Here is a 15,088-nt window from a genome sequence, read left to right on the forward strand (position 1 = left end):
ACCCTTAAAATTTCCTTGATTCCTTGCATTCTTACTTTCCATTTGCACCACTTGTTGTTCCGCTACCTTTATTTGTGCCCACATGGCTTTCTCTTTCAGCTTTTCTGTTTTGCATCAATTTCTTCACTGCAATATTTCGTTTTTCTCAGAACATCATCCACAGTACCTGACTGCCAACCTATCATGTTGTGTCGAATCATGTCTCCAATCTCTGGTCTTAATCCATACACAAATCTGTATATAAAGTGGCTCATATCCTTCTCATTTAATTCCTCATAACTACAATACTGTTTAAAGACTAACAGCAATCTTTCATAAAATGAATGTACAGATTCGTTTGGCTCCTGTGTGGTCCTCTCTATTTTTACCCAATTAGTTTCTTTTGGAGGTATTTTATTTTTCAACCATACTATTACTTGTTCATATTTCCGCATTACATCTGGTGACGGAGGTCCTGTGACTTTGTCTCTGGCAAATTCTTGCCTTGGCCAGTCTATAGCTATTTTACATTCTGTCCATAAATCTGCTCGCACTACTATGTCAAACAATCCATCTAAACCAATCCATAAAACTTTTGACACTTTCACAAATCTGTCTACTTGTCGATACCATTCTACCGGTTTCTCTCTCAATGTTGGGAAATCATTAGTAAATGACAATATATCCTGTCTGCTCTAAGGAACATGTACATATCCTCCTCCAGGTATCTCTCCAGGTATCTCTCTCATAGGAAACGCAGTTGTTACTGCCTCCTTTCCTCTAACCGGAAAAGCTAATGTGGATTTGTCACTATTTTCTTCCTTCTTATTTGCCCACTTAAGTCTCCATTTATTTACATCTCCCCATCTTTGCAACAGCACAATTAGCTCTTTTATTTGCAACAACCTTCCTGTAGTATTCATATTCTCAATGTCTCTTTCTGCAAAATCCACTCTGTATGATTTCTGCAATGATTTGAATTTTGAAAATTCCACTCCCAATTTACTTGCTAATTCCTCCAATTGATCATACACTGTTTTAGCTTTCCATGTAATGCTTTTACACATAAACATAAGTTCATCATCCTGATACGTTTTTAGTCTATCTGTACCAATTGTTCCAATAATGAATTCTTCCATATCCACTTTTAGTTTTGCTACATCCAGTACTTTTGGTTCATTTTCTTTTAATTTAAAAGTTTTAATCCAGTCAATCAACTCCTTATCTGACGGTCCTACGGGAGTTTGTATTAAATCTATTTTATCTAGACTTTTCTCTGGTGTTGCAGAGTCAGATTCTGCACCAATTGGGTATTTGTACAATGAACTTTGGTTAAATGTCAATTCAGGTGGGTTCATATTAACAGTTTGCTTTATTTCTGACAAATCAGGATAAATATTCTCTCTTACTTTTTGTTGTATTGGGATTGTCAAAGTTGGTTCTTTTATTCTCTGATTTTCAAATACTGGTATTACCGGCCTTATCGTTACAGGGACAGTCACTGCTTCCATGTTTTTAGTAAGGTTCTGAATTAGTTCATGTGCAGAACGTTCATAATCAGAAATATTTGGTTGCACATCACTTCGATTTTCACTACTTTTCACACTTCTGTGTGAATCATTCCTTAGTACAGGAGTACCTGTAATTCTAGCTTCCACAACAGGTGTATTTAGAATATATCTAACCTCCACTCTGTCTGGTACATCTTTTAAACTTGAATATGGTCTTGGGGTTTCATTATTTCTTTCATTTATTACCGGAGCATTTGGAGTAGTCCATAAAGAACTTGGCTGATATGGTGGCGGTCTCCTATTTATTATTTCTTCTAATACATCTTCTGATTCACTATCACCATAACTTTGGTTCGCTGTTTCTATATTCTTTTTTTTTCTGTACATTTCCGACCCTCATATTTATCCACTAACCTAACTGGATACATACCATCAAACATATTACTGTCTTTCCATCTACGCATTCTGCTTTCATGGGTTTCACCCCATAAATTTCGACCTCTACCTCTCGGTCTGATATGTCTACATAGCCTTTCACTCTCTTGCTCATGCATCTCATCTTCCCATTCAACTAAAGCCTCAAATTGTGTCGGTCTAGGTCACGGCTCAAGCTTCATCATTTTGTCTCTCAAATTTCTCAAAACTGCCGAATCAAGCGATCCTTCTTCAGGAAAATCTAACATTGAGCAAGGTATACCTTGCTCAATTCTCTAACCAAACACATGTATGGTAACCATATTTTGATAACATGTAAGAAGCGGGCGTTTTTGGTGGAGGAAGTAATTTTCCTTCTCTAGTCACAATTTCTTTGTCTTTTGAAAATACATTCTTTAATTTCTTAAACCATGAAGGTTTCTTCTTCTCTTCTTCGTAATAATAAGACATTTCTCTGATAATTCTCTGTCTTACAAAAGATCGCGCACTTCCCTGTTTGCTGTTCTGAACACCAACCTATCACAGCGCGGTTTACACTAACGCACCAATTAGAACAAGATACGTCTTTTTAGTGCTTAACCAATCACCTTGCTGCTTTTCCGTGATGAACCTATCAGCTCCCACTCTGTCTTGGTCACGTGAACCAATCCCAGCGCAACACTTTTGATGTCACCAGCGCTCCGGCTTTTGCAGCGCCGACTGACCCCTCCTTTACAGGGTTTTTTCAAGAAGCCCTATTTTCAAGATATTTTACAAAATCAGTTAGTAACTTACAGAAAACAATACCATTTGCCTGTTTCGCTAATAAAGTGATAGAATTTTCACACAAGTATTCTCTAACCAGAGTAGACGACCCTTATCTCCTCAGAATTTTAAAATTTGTTGCAAAAGCAACACTACTGGCCTTACCCTTCTATCAGGCAATAACAAACTCGTTTCTCCAGGAAAGCACATACAATCAGTCAATCAATCAACAGATTTGTAAAGCGCACTACTCACCCGCTAGGGTCTCAAGGCGCTGGGAGAAGGGGGGAGCCGCTATTGCTCGAACAGCCAGGTCTTGAGTTGCTTCCTGAAGGAGAGATGGTCCTGGGTCAGCCGTAGGTGGGTGGGGAGGGAGTTCCATGTCTTGGCCACCTGGTAGGAGAAGGATCTTCCTCCGGCAGTGGCTTTGCGAATGTGTGGGACAGTGGCGAGGGCGAGGCTGGCGGAACTGAGCTGGCGGGTGGGTGTGTAGAATGTGAGGCGGCTGTTGAGTAAGAATGGGTGAATTTTGCAAATCTGGCGTTCGCGAATTTTGCGAATTTGGGAACTCGCAATCCGCAAAATCCGCGAATTCTTGCGAATTTGCGGATTTTTTTTTGTGTTCGCAAGGATTTCTGCCAGTTCGCAAGGATTTTTGCCAGTTCGCGAGGGTTTTGTACCAGTTTGCAATTGCAAACTTACATGTCGGCTCGCAACGGTCACGATTATGTTGTTTCTACGTCTTGTTCATCATCACAGGTTCCCAGCACCCTCTGTTTCACCCCTTCCACCCTCTGTTTCACCCATGCCACCCTCTGGTACATCAATGCCACCCTCTGGTTCATCATCACTGTAGATTATGGGGGGAAAAAGGAAGCACACCTGCCTGCTTCAACTGACATTAATTAATTTGGGGTTGATTTATTAATGTGTCACTGTTTTAAAATTCCAGTCTGGCACCTGCTTCCTTATCTGTAATTTGCTTTCTGTTGCAGTGCAATTTTTTTTCTAGGACCTTTGTGGCCTACTTGTAGCTATTCTATGAGCCTGCAGTGAGGGTCAGAGCAGGGTCATACAATTTTTGCAACTAGCAACTGAACTCTGGAGGGGCCCTTGTCAGGAAGCACTACAGGGAATGGTTACTAATGATGAGTTTGAACTTTTGAACCTGCTGAATGCTTTCACTATTGCAAAACTCGTTTTTCTGCAGAACAGCATTACAGCAACTGTAATGTCCCAAACAAGCTTATGTCTGGTTTTCTGATGCCTATGACAACTTGACTGACCCTTTTAAATTTGATCCCCTCCCCCAACCCCACGCTAGTAATTGCAGTAGAGCAAATTATTCCCAGGAGTATACTTTATAAGGTCCAAGCAAAAGAATTGTCTCCAACAGAAGCAAGAATTGCTACATCAGGCATACAAGGCAACATTTTTCAGGTGAGAGATATTTTTTTTTGTTTTTAGCAAAAATGATTTAGTTTCATCCTCTCCATCGGGACGTTGCAAGGTATGCTTGTTTGAGGTCTCAGAATATTGCATCTGATTTCAGGATGTGTGACTAGCAAGTCATGGGCTTGATTTCTAATGCATATTCCATTTCTCTTGCAAATGAGTAAGTTAGTGCCAATCTGTTGGCAGTATTACTGCCTGTTAATTACTCAGCCATGAATCTGCGCTATCCTAAACTAAAATAAATGGTAAAATAGCATCCTGCGTTGAGCAGTTCGCATATGAGGTGACTTTAGATAATTCCATGCAAGAAGAAATCAAACCTAAAGAACTAGCAAAAAAGGTAGTTCATTTGAAATAGCTTCACAACAAATGGTGTTCTAGCATTCAAAGAATACAAGAATTCTTTCAATCTCCAGAACCCATAGAATGTGTTGCTGATGAGCAGTGTACTTCAAATAGGTAATTGCTAAAATAATTGAAATCATGCCTCTTAATAGCATGTTATAATAACAACAAGCGTGCTTTCAATTAAGTTTTGAAGTCCTCAGCATATAAATTGTCAAATCCACTAAAACATCAATGTTTTTAGTATATCTTGCAGGAGGTAAGCACAATATAAAATGCAACATTTGTTACGATTTTCTCCAAAAATCCCTTGAGCAGAATGATCATATTCTCCCATGAAGTTCGAATGCGCCGAGACACCCCAGGGTATTTGTTGCGCAATACAAATTACGTAAACATAAACAAAGAAAATCAAAAGGCCTCAAATCCAAAAAAGTGCAGGCAAATGTCAACCTGAGGAGTTATTCTGATAAAAATCATCATTTTCAGAAGGTCTATGCTGCTTGCTAGTAGATTTCTTGTGCAGAATTGCAATTTTTGTAATTTCGCGAGTGCGAGATTGTTGCTGCCCGCCGCACCTACATGTTCGCAATTGCGAACTTACACCACAATTGTATCACCAAGAAAAAAAAATCCGCTGCGTGCGAATTTGCGGATTTTCGGTAAATTCACGAGCGTTCGCGGATTGCGAATTTACCGAAAATCCACAAAATCCGCCAGCGGAACGTATTTTCCGCCCATGCTTACTGTTGAGGTATTTGGGGCCCATGTCATGGAGAGCTTTGTGTCCGTGGGTGAGGAGTCTGAACATCATCCTCTTGCTGATGGGGAGCCAGTGCAGGTTTTTCAGATGGGCGGAGATGTGGCTGTGGCGGGGGATGTCCAGGATGAGTCGTGCAGAAGCGTTCTGTATGCGCTGGAGTCTTTTCTGGAGTTTGGCTGTGGTTCCAGCCTAGAGGGTGTTCCCGTAGTCCAGTCGGCTGGCGACGAGGGCCTAGTTGACCGTCTTCCTGGTTTCAATGGGGATCCACCGGAAGATCTTTCGGAGCATGCGCAGGGTGTTGAAACAGGATGACGAGACAGCGTTGACTTGCTTGGTCATCGTGAGGGAGGAGTCCAGGAGGAAGCCCAGTTTGCGTGCATGGTCCGTTGGCTTGGGGGCAGTGCCCAGGTCAGGGGGCCACCAGGAGTCGTCCCAGGCAGAGGGGGATGGTCCCATGATGAGGACTTCCATCTTGTCGGAGTTCAGTTTCAGACAGCTGAGCTTCATCCATTCCGCGACGTCTTTCATTCCTTCCTGGATGCTAGCTCTGGCGGGGTTGTTGGTGAGGGAGAGGATCAGCTGGGTGTCGTTGGCGTAGGAGATGATGTTTAGGTTGTGTTGGCATGCTATGGCTGCTAGGGGGCTCATGTAGATGTTGAAGAGGGTGGGGATGAGCGAGAATCCTTGCGGAACGCCGCAGATGACTTTGGTGGCCGCGGATCGGAATGGGGGGATGGGGACTCTCTGGGTTCTTCCGGCGAGGAACAAGATGATCCACTCCAAGGCCGTTCCTTGGATTCCAGTGTTGCTGAGGCGCTGTTTCAGGGTGCGGTGGCATACGGTGTCGAAGGCTGCTGAGAGGTCCAGGAGGATGAGGGCAGCTGTTTCCTGGTTGTAGTGCAGGGACCTGATGTCGTCGATAGCTGTGATGAGGTCGGTCTCGGTGCTGTGGTTTGCTCGGAAACTGGACTGCGAGGGGTCGAGGGATCTGTTTGTCTCGAGGAAGGTGGAGAGTTGTTTGTGGACAGTCTTCTCGATGACTTTGGCAGGAAAAGGGAGGAGCGAGATGGGGCGGAAGTTCTTGAGGTTGGTGGGGTCCGCGGTGGGTTTCTTCAGGAGGGCGCTGAGCTCGGCATGTTTCCAGCTCTGGCGGATGCGAAGGAGCTGTTAATGATGTCCCAGAGTTGGGGTGCGATGATGGAGTCGGCTTTGTTGAAGATGTGATGTGGACAGGGGTCGTAGGGGAGCCGGAGTGGATGGTGTTCATCGTGCGGGTGGTGTATTCGGTGCTGACCGAGGTCCAGGTGCAAAAGGTGGTGGTGGGGGCTGCTGGTTCGGTGGTTGGGGGCGTGGTCTGTGTGCTGCAGCTGTTGTGTATGTCGGCGATCTTGCGGTGAAAGAACGAGGCGAGTGAGTCACAGAGGTCTTGCGAGGGTGTGATGTCGTTTTTGCAGGCGCTGGGGTTGGCGACCTCTTTGACGATGCTGAAGAGTTCCTTGCTGTAGTGGGTGTTGTTGTCCAGTCGTTCTTTGAATGTTGTCCTTTTGGTGGTCCAGTTCAGCTGGTGGTGTTTGCAGGTGGCGTTCTTGAGGGCTGACATGTTTTCTGTTGTCTGGTCGTGGCGCCAGGCTTTCTAGAGGGAGCGGCAGGTTTTCTTGGTGCTTTTGAAGTCGTCGGTGAACCACAAGGTTTTCTTGCTGCTGGGTCTGCTGGGAGGGTTCTTCAGTGGTGCGAGGTCATCGGTGCAGTTGGTGAGCCACTGTGTGAGGTTGTGGGCTGCTTTGTTGGGGTCCATCGTGTTGGTGGGAGGGTTATGGCTGAGGGAGGTGATGAGCTGGTCGGTTGTGATTTTGCTCCAGCTTCTGTGGGGAACCTGTTGCGGGTGGTGGTTGGTCGTGGTTCTCCTGTAGTTGAAGTGGACACAGCTGTGGTCTGTCCAGTGTAGTCCGGTGGAATGGCTGAAGGAGATGTGCTTGCTGGAGGAGAAGATGGGGTCAAGCGTGTGGCCGGCGTAGTGGGTTAGGGTGTTCACCAGTTGCTTGAGTCCGAGGTTGGTGAGGTTGTCCAGCAGGGCAGCGGTGTTACTGTCATTGTTGTTCTCCAGGTGGAAGTTGAGGTCCCATAGTAGGAAGTAGTCTGGGGAGGTTAGGGCGTGCGGGCTGACGAAGTCTGCGATGGCTTCGCTGAATTGTGTGCGTGGTCCCGGGGGTCTGCAGATGAGAGTGCCTCTGAGGGTGGTTTTGGGGTCGGTGTGTATCTGGAAGTGGAGGTGCTCGGCGGCGGTGAGGGTGTCGTCGTAGTTGGTCGTGATATGGATGGTGTCTCTGTGAACGATGGCGATGCCTCCTCCGGTTTGGTTGACGCGGTCCTTCTGGGTGATCTTGTAGCCATCCGGGATGGCTATGGCGATGTCGGGGGCTGAGGAGGCGTTCATCCAGGTTTCTGTGAGGATGGCGACGTCTGGTGAGATTTTTCTCACCTCCTTAGAGACAATCCCAGAGTTTCACTTGAACGCATATTGCAATTTCATTTACAAGCGTTCAGAAATCCCTTCCGAAATCTACATGCACTCTGTATCACCAGTGGGTAGTGTCAGAAGTAGTACCTGAATTTCCAGATTCCGCGGGAGCGAGAGGCCAGGTCTTCAGTGCTGAGTATCTCCCAATTCCCAAACACCCCTACACCCGGATTTCGCCGAGTCCAGGAATGGAAGGGAAAGGGGAAGTGGATAACGAACAACAAAGAGAGACTTCCACACTGGTGCCTTCTAGCGTCCTCAAGGTATTATGGACTGGTACACCTGTAACAGTTAACAGATAATTACTACAGTTCTAACAACCCTTGCCTACCTATTCCTCACTCCCAACATCCCCTTAAGTACCTGTGGTAGTGTGGACTGAGCAACTCTCTACATGGAGTACTGTATTAGGTTTTCTTCTGAAGGTGATACTCCTGTTGACGTTTTGAGTTCTTTGTGGAAGGCAAATAAGGTGGTAAACTACAGTATATTATATGCATACAAAATACCCTAATTTACTTGTAGAAATTCTGCTTCCTCTGTGGTTTCATAATGTCTTTCTCAATGGGTATCAAAACTAGATATGGAACTTCACATGAAGAAAGTCTTAGGCTGGCTGAGAGAAACCAGGCTCTGGCTAGTCTTGAGAAACAGTACTGAATAGTGAAGCGGAACCAAATGAGGAATGAACAGTCTGAGGCAAGAGTTCGACTTCCTTACCGATCTCCAGAAGAATTCAACAGCAAACAGTCTCTGAAGAAACCTCAGCAATGCCGGAATAGCGAGAAACAGCTGAATCTGGGCTGGGGAATGCAAGTGGGAAAAAACGGGACTGAGGAACGGAGTGGCTAATGTCCGCTACAACAACTCCACAGGAATGCGGAAACCAGGGAATGACGAGGTAAGCCGGCAGGCTACGGACACAGAATCCCTGCCAACCCCGACCAAACTACTAGGAAATGCCCCGAGGGAAGTTGACAGCAAACGGGGCTCAAACGGGAACAGAATAGTTGGAGCACGGAATGATGCAACCAACCGCCAGGAAATTTCAGTTGAAGTGCGCCAGATAGAACGCGCTAGAGCACGAAATGGCGGACGGTTCAACCACTAGAATGCTGACCTAGAACCCAGAGCGGCACAACCAGGAAGCTTGTGCCTGGGTTTGAAGTGCGCGCCAGATTGGAATCTGCCTAACTGGGGAACATCGCACCTTGTAAGTAGGTGCACAGGGGGGTCTAATTGACGTAATCGGCCAGATCCTGACAGTACCCCCCACCAAAGCCCCCTCCCAAGGTTTTGAAGGATGACTCTTATGGAATTCTGTGACCAATCTGGGAGCATGAACGTTGCAACTAGGTTCCCAGGACCTCTCCTCTGGACCATAACCTTTCCAGTCCACTAAATAGTAGACTTTTCCTCTTCTCAATTTGGAGTCCAAGATTCGCTTAACCTCAAACTCTTCAGAACTCTGCACAATGAGTGGGGCAGGTGGTTTAACTTGTCTAAGATTTGGGGGGTTTCTTTTTATCAATGAGACATGAAAAGTTGGGTGAATCTTAAATGACTTAGGAAGAGCTACCCTAACACTCACTGGGTTCACCATCCGAAGGACTGCATAGGGACCCACAAATCTCGGTTGAAACTTTCGATTTCCCTTCAACCGCATGTGTCGAGTGGAAATCCAAACTTTTTCCCCAGGCTCAAAAATGGGACTTTCTCTTCGCTTCTTATCAGCCTGAGTCTTGTAAGCCTCTTTAGCCTTATGGAGATTAGAGGTAGCCTTCAGCAAAGATTGGCGCAATTCTTGCACCACCTCCTCAGCAGCCGGAACCTCAACCTCCTCCCGTCCCACCAACATGTTGGGATGGCGGCCGGAGTTCAAATAGAATGGGGAGAAACCAGTAGCTGAATGGACAGAATTGTTGTAGGAAAACTCAGCAGTACTCAACAAGGTAGGCCATTCCCCCTCCTGATCCATCAGATACATCCGAAGATATTGTTCAAGGTCCTGGTTCACTCTCTCGGTCTGTCCATCCGTTTCTGGATGGTAACTGGTGGACAAACGAGAGTCAACCCCCAATCCTTTGAGGAAGGACTTCCAGAATCGAGAAACAAATTGTGGACCTCGATCAGAAATGACCACCTTAGGAATCCCATGCAACCTGACTATGTGCTCAACAAACAGAGTGGCCAACTGGGGAGCAGTAGGAAGGTTTTTTAAAGGAATGAAATGGCTCATCTTGGAGAATTGGTCCACTACCACCCAAATCACGGAATAACCTTGACTAGAGGGCAAGTCTACAATGAAATCCATGGATATGGTGTGCCAGGGAGATGGGGCTACAGGTAAAGGCATTAGGAGACCCTGTGGGGATTGTCTCAAACTTTTTCCCTTAACACAGGGCTCACAAGTAGCGATGTACTGTCTCACCTGAGTGTCCATGCCCGGCCAAAGGAAGGTTCTCCGAATTAACTCCAGTGTCTTCTTGGGACCCTTATGACCTGCCAACTGATGATCATGGAAGTGCTGAATAACTTCTCTTTGCAGTCTTTCACCTGGGACGAACATTTTTCCGAGTAAGAAGGGCTTCCCTTCCTGAACTCTTCTATCTGGGCCATCTACTTCCCAGGTGGCAAATTCAGTCTTGGCGAATTCCTCTCTAATCTGATTCTCCAGTTTATCCTCAATTGTACTTGCCACAATCTTGTCTTCGGGAATGATCAATCCTTCCATCGTAGCTTGACTTTCTTCTCCCATACTCAGACGTGAAAGGGCGTCAGCCTTTCCATTCGCCGAACCAGGTTTGTAGGTCAGAACGAAGTCATAATCTGCAAAGAAGAGTGACCACCGCAACTGTCTGGGAGTTAAAGTTCGTGCGGATTTCAAAAATTGCAGATTTCGATGATCCGTGAACACAGTGATGACATGCCTCGCTCCATACAGATAATGCCTCCAGACCTTGAAAGCCTCCTTTATGGCCAGAAGTTCCTTGTCTGCAATTGAATAGTTTATCTCTGCAGGAGATAATTTGCGAGAATGATAAGCCACTGGGTGGAGTTGACCAGTGTCTTTCTGGCGTTGTGACAGAATCCCTCCAATAGCCAAATTCGAGGCATCGGCTTCAATAAAGAACGGTTCCTTCAAATTTGGGTGTTGCAGAACTGGAGCGGTGACAAATGCTTCCTTCAAAAGCTGAAAAGCCTCTTCCGATTCTCGTTCCCAACAGAATGGCACATTCTTTTTTAGCAGACGAGTTATAGGACTAACCTTTTCGGAAAAATTCTGAATGAATCGCCGATAAAAATTGGCGAATCCCAAAAAACTCTGAATCTCCTTCACCGATCGAGGAGCAGGCCAGGACTTGATTGCCTGAAGTTTGGAATCATCCATTGACACCCCCTCAGGAGACAGGATGAAACCCAAAAACTCCACACTTGCCGAATGAAATACACACTTTTCCAGTTTTACATACAGATGATTCTCCAACAGTCGCTCCAAAATTGCTCGTACATGGTTAACATGTTCCTCTAAGCTGTTTGAGAAGATAAGGATATCATCTATGTAAACCACAGCTATGCGATCCAGAAACTCACGAAGCACATCATTCACGAAATGCTGAAAGGCTGCAGGGGCGTTACATAGCCCAAAGGGCATCACTTGGTATTCGAACAGCCCCAGCCTAGTACGGAAGGCAGTCTTCCACTCCTCACCCTCGGCCATGCGAACCAAATGATAGGCCCCCCGCAGGTCCAATTTTGTGTATACACAGGCATCCTTCACCTGATCAAGGAGTTCAGAGATGAGAGGAAGAGGATAACGATTCTTTTTGGTGACCAGATTTAAGGCTCTATAATCGATGCAAGTTCTCAAGGTCCCATCCTTCTTAGGAATGAAAAATAAAGGTGATGATACCGGAGATTTGGAAGGTCGGATGAATCCGCAAGCCAAATTTTGTTCTATATAGTCTTTCAAATGAAGATTCTCCGGTTCTGACAAAGCATAGATCCGACTACATGGTAAAGAAGCTCCCGGCTCCAGTTCGATCCGACAATCGTAGTCCCGATGAGGTGGCAATTTACATGCTTCCTTTTCGTTGAAAACTTCCTTCAAATCTTGATATTCCTCTGGGATGACAGGTAGTTCCAGCGCACAAACCATTTGGATTTGATTGACCAAGTTTTGCGACATCGTGGAATCTGTGGTTTCTGGAATTGCCTGAAAACAGTGCTCGCCACAAAATTCTGAGTTCATCTTCACCGTGCGGCGAGACCAATCAATTTGTGGGTTATGATCGGTGAGCCAAGGCAAACCCAGGATGAGCTGAAACTGTGGTGCGTCGATTAAATTGAAGCGGATGAAACTCTGATGTTCCCCTGGGCCTACCACGGTTATCTCCTCCGTATCGTAAGCAATTGGCCCGGAAGACAAATTGGTGCCGTCCACTGCCCGAACTGGTTCTGGCCTTAACTTCTTCTCAAAATGGATACCAATAGATCTGGCAAATTGGATGTCACAAAAATTTCCGGTGGCCCCTGAATCCACCATCACAGAAACTTCTTCCACATGAGTTTTTCCAAACCGAATCTTACAGGACAAAATCAAATGCGGGGCTGCTGACTGCAGAGTATTGGCCAACAACTGTGATTTTGGAGTTGTCTCTTCCTTCGCTCCCACCAGTGCAACTCCGTCTACTGGTGGAGCCTGTCTTTTACCCATGTACTATTCTTCGATTTCTTCGGACAATCTTTGACAAAGTGACCTGCCTGGCCACAATACATACACAACTTGCCCAGACGCCTCTTTTCTCTTTCTTCCTGGGTAAGAGGTCCTCGAATAGTTCCAACCTGCATGGGTTCTTCGATCGAATGACTCTGGCCCTCATGACTCTTGACTAATTCAGACCTAACACGGTCGAAACGCGGTGGAATTGTTCGAACATCTTTCCGACGCTCATTGCGTCTTTCTGCCTGCCTCTGATCTATCTGCAAAACTAGATCAATTAGCTCCGACACCTCCGTAGGCCTCCTTGGAATCTGAGCCAGTCCATCCTTCAATTCATCCTTTAATCCTCGATAGAAGATTGCCGCTCTCTTAGCCTCGGGCCAACTTGTTTCCACGATCAATTTATTAAAGTGGGCCAGATAAGCCACTAGGTCTCGATTCCCCTGCTTTAACTCTAAAAGCTCGTTGTCTGTGGTTTGAGAAATGGTTCTCCGATCAAAAATGCGCAGAAATTCAGCCTTGAAATCCTCGAATTTGTACAACACAGGATCGTTGCAGGCCACCAAAGGCAATGACCAGGCTGCGGCATCGCCACTCAGATAGGACAGCACAAACGCCACCTTGGACTGGTCCTCTTTAAACAGGATGGGCTTGCAAAGGAAGTGTAAGGAGCATTGGGTAAGAAAAATCTGTGCCTTATGGGGATCACCCTGAAATCTCTCTGGAGGGGCTAAAGGGATAGTAGGGGACATGGCGTGTACAACCTGTGTAGTGAATTCTGACGAAGATGAGGGAGAGGGAGTAAAGGCTGGAGACTTGATACTACCAAAATCAGGACGTGGGCTTTCAGATAACTCCTCCAATCTCTGACGTAAATAACTAGTCTCCTGATTTGACTTTCTCACCTCCTCCCTAGTCTCACTTAACTGTTTCTGTAACCCTTCGAGTACTGAGGCCAAAGCCTTTACATCTAATCCTTCTGCCATCTCGCTCAGTCGGAAGGCAATTTAAGGCACTTCAATCTGTCAGAAGTAGTACCTGAATTTCCAGATTCCGCGGGAGCGAGAGGCCAGGTCTTCAGTGCTGAGTATCTCCCAATTCCCAAACACCCCTACACCCGGATTTCGCCGAGTCCAGGAATGGAAGGGAAAGGGGAAGTGGATAACGAACAACAAAGAGAGACTTCCACACTGGTGCCTTCTAGCGTCCTCAAGGTATTATGGACTGGTACACCTGTAACAGTTAACAGATAATTACTACAGTTCTAACAACCCTTGCCTACCTATTCCTCACTCCCAACATCCCCTTAAGTACCTGTGGTAGTGTGGACTGAGCAACTCTCTACATGGAGTACTGTATTAGGTTTTCTTCTGAAGGTGATACTCCTGTTGACGTTTTGAGTTCTTTGTGGAAGGCAAATAAGGTGGTAAACTACAGTATATTATATGCATACAAAATACCCTAATTTACTTGTAGAAATTCTGCTTCCTCTGTGGTTTCATAATGTCTTTCTCAATGGGTATCAAAACTAGATATGGAACTTCACATGAAGAAAGTCTTAGGCTGGCTGAGAGAAACCAGGCTCTGGCTAGTCTTGAGAAACAGTACTGAATAGTGAAGCGGAACCAAATGAGGAATGAACAGTCTGAGGCAAGAGTTCGACTTCCTTACCGATCTCCAGAAGAATTCAACAGCAAACAGTCTCTGAAGAAACCTCAGCAATGCCGGAATAGCGAGAAACAGCTGAATCTGGGCTGGGGAATGCAAGTGGGAAAAAACGGGACTGAGGAACGGAGTGGCTAATGTCCGCTACAACAACTCCACAGGAATGCGGAAACCAGGGAATGACGAGGTAAGCCGGCAGGCTACGGACACAGAATCCCTGCCAACCCCGACCAAACTACTAGGAAATGCCCCGAGGGAAGTTGACAGCAAACGGGGCTCAAACGGGAACAGAATAGTTGGAGCACGGAATGATGCAACCAACCGCCAGGAAATTTCAGTTGAAGTGCGCCAGATAGAACGCGCTAGAGCACGAAATGGCGGACGGTTCAACCACTAGAATGCTGACCTAGAACCCAGAGCGGCACAACCAGGAAGCTTGTGCCTGGGTTTGAAGTGCGCGCCAGATTGGAATCTGCCTAACTGGGGAACATCGCACCTTGTAAGTAGGTGCACAGGGGGGTCTAATTGACGTAATCGGCCAGATCCTGACAGGTAGCTCTTACTTCTAACCCACCACAGAATTTTTCTACCATTAGTAAAGTAGACGCCACTCCTTTACCCTTCTATCAAGCTCAGGTTAAGTCCTACTACTTTCTTCGATGATAAGTTTTAGTCAGGATACGCAATGATCCCTATACTTGAAAACCGAGATTTCATAGACTACCCTCACTATGCATTTATCTTTCACCCCTAATGTCCCTAAACGATGATATGCGACAATACCACCGCAGTATATGACAAAACTACTTCTTTGAAACAGACCAATGCATTGTGCGACTTTACTTGCCACACTTCCTCTGCCTGCAGACAGAGGCACTAGCTTCACGCAACACTTGGAAGCTTTTCTGAACTACATATAACGTAATACGAACTCAACAGATGTTAGTTCA

This window comes from Lissotriton vulgaris, chromosome 8 (genome assembly GCF_964263255.1).
Source record: "Lissotriton vulgaris chromosome 8, aLisVul1.2, whole genome shotgun sequence".
Lineage (NCBI taxonomy): Eukaryota > Metazoa > Chordata > Amphibia > Caudata > Salamandridae > Lissotriton > Lissotriton vulgaris.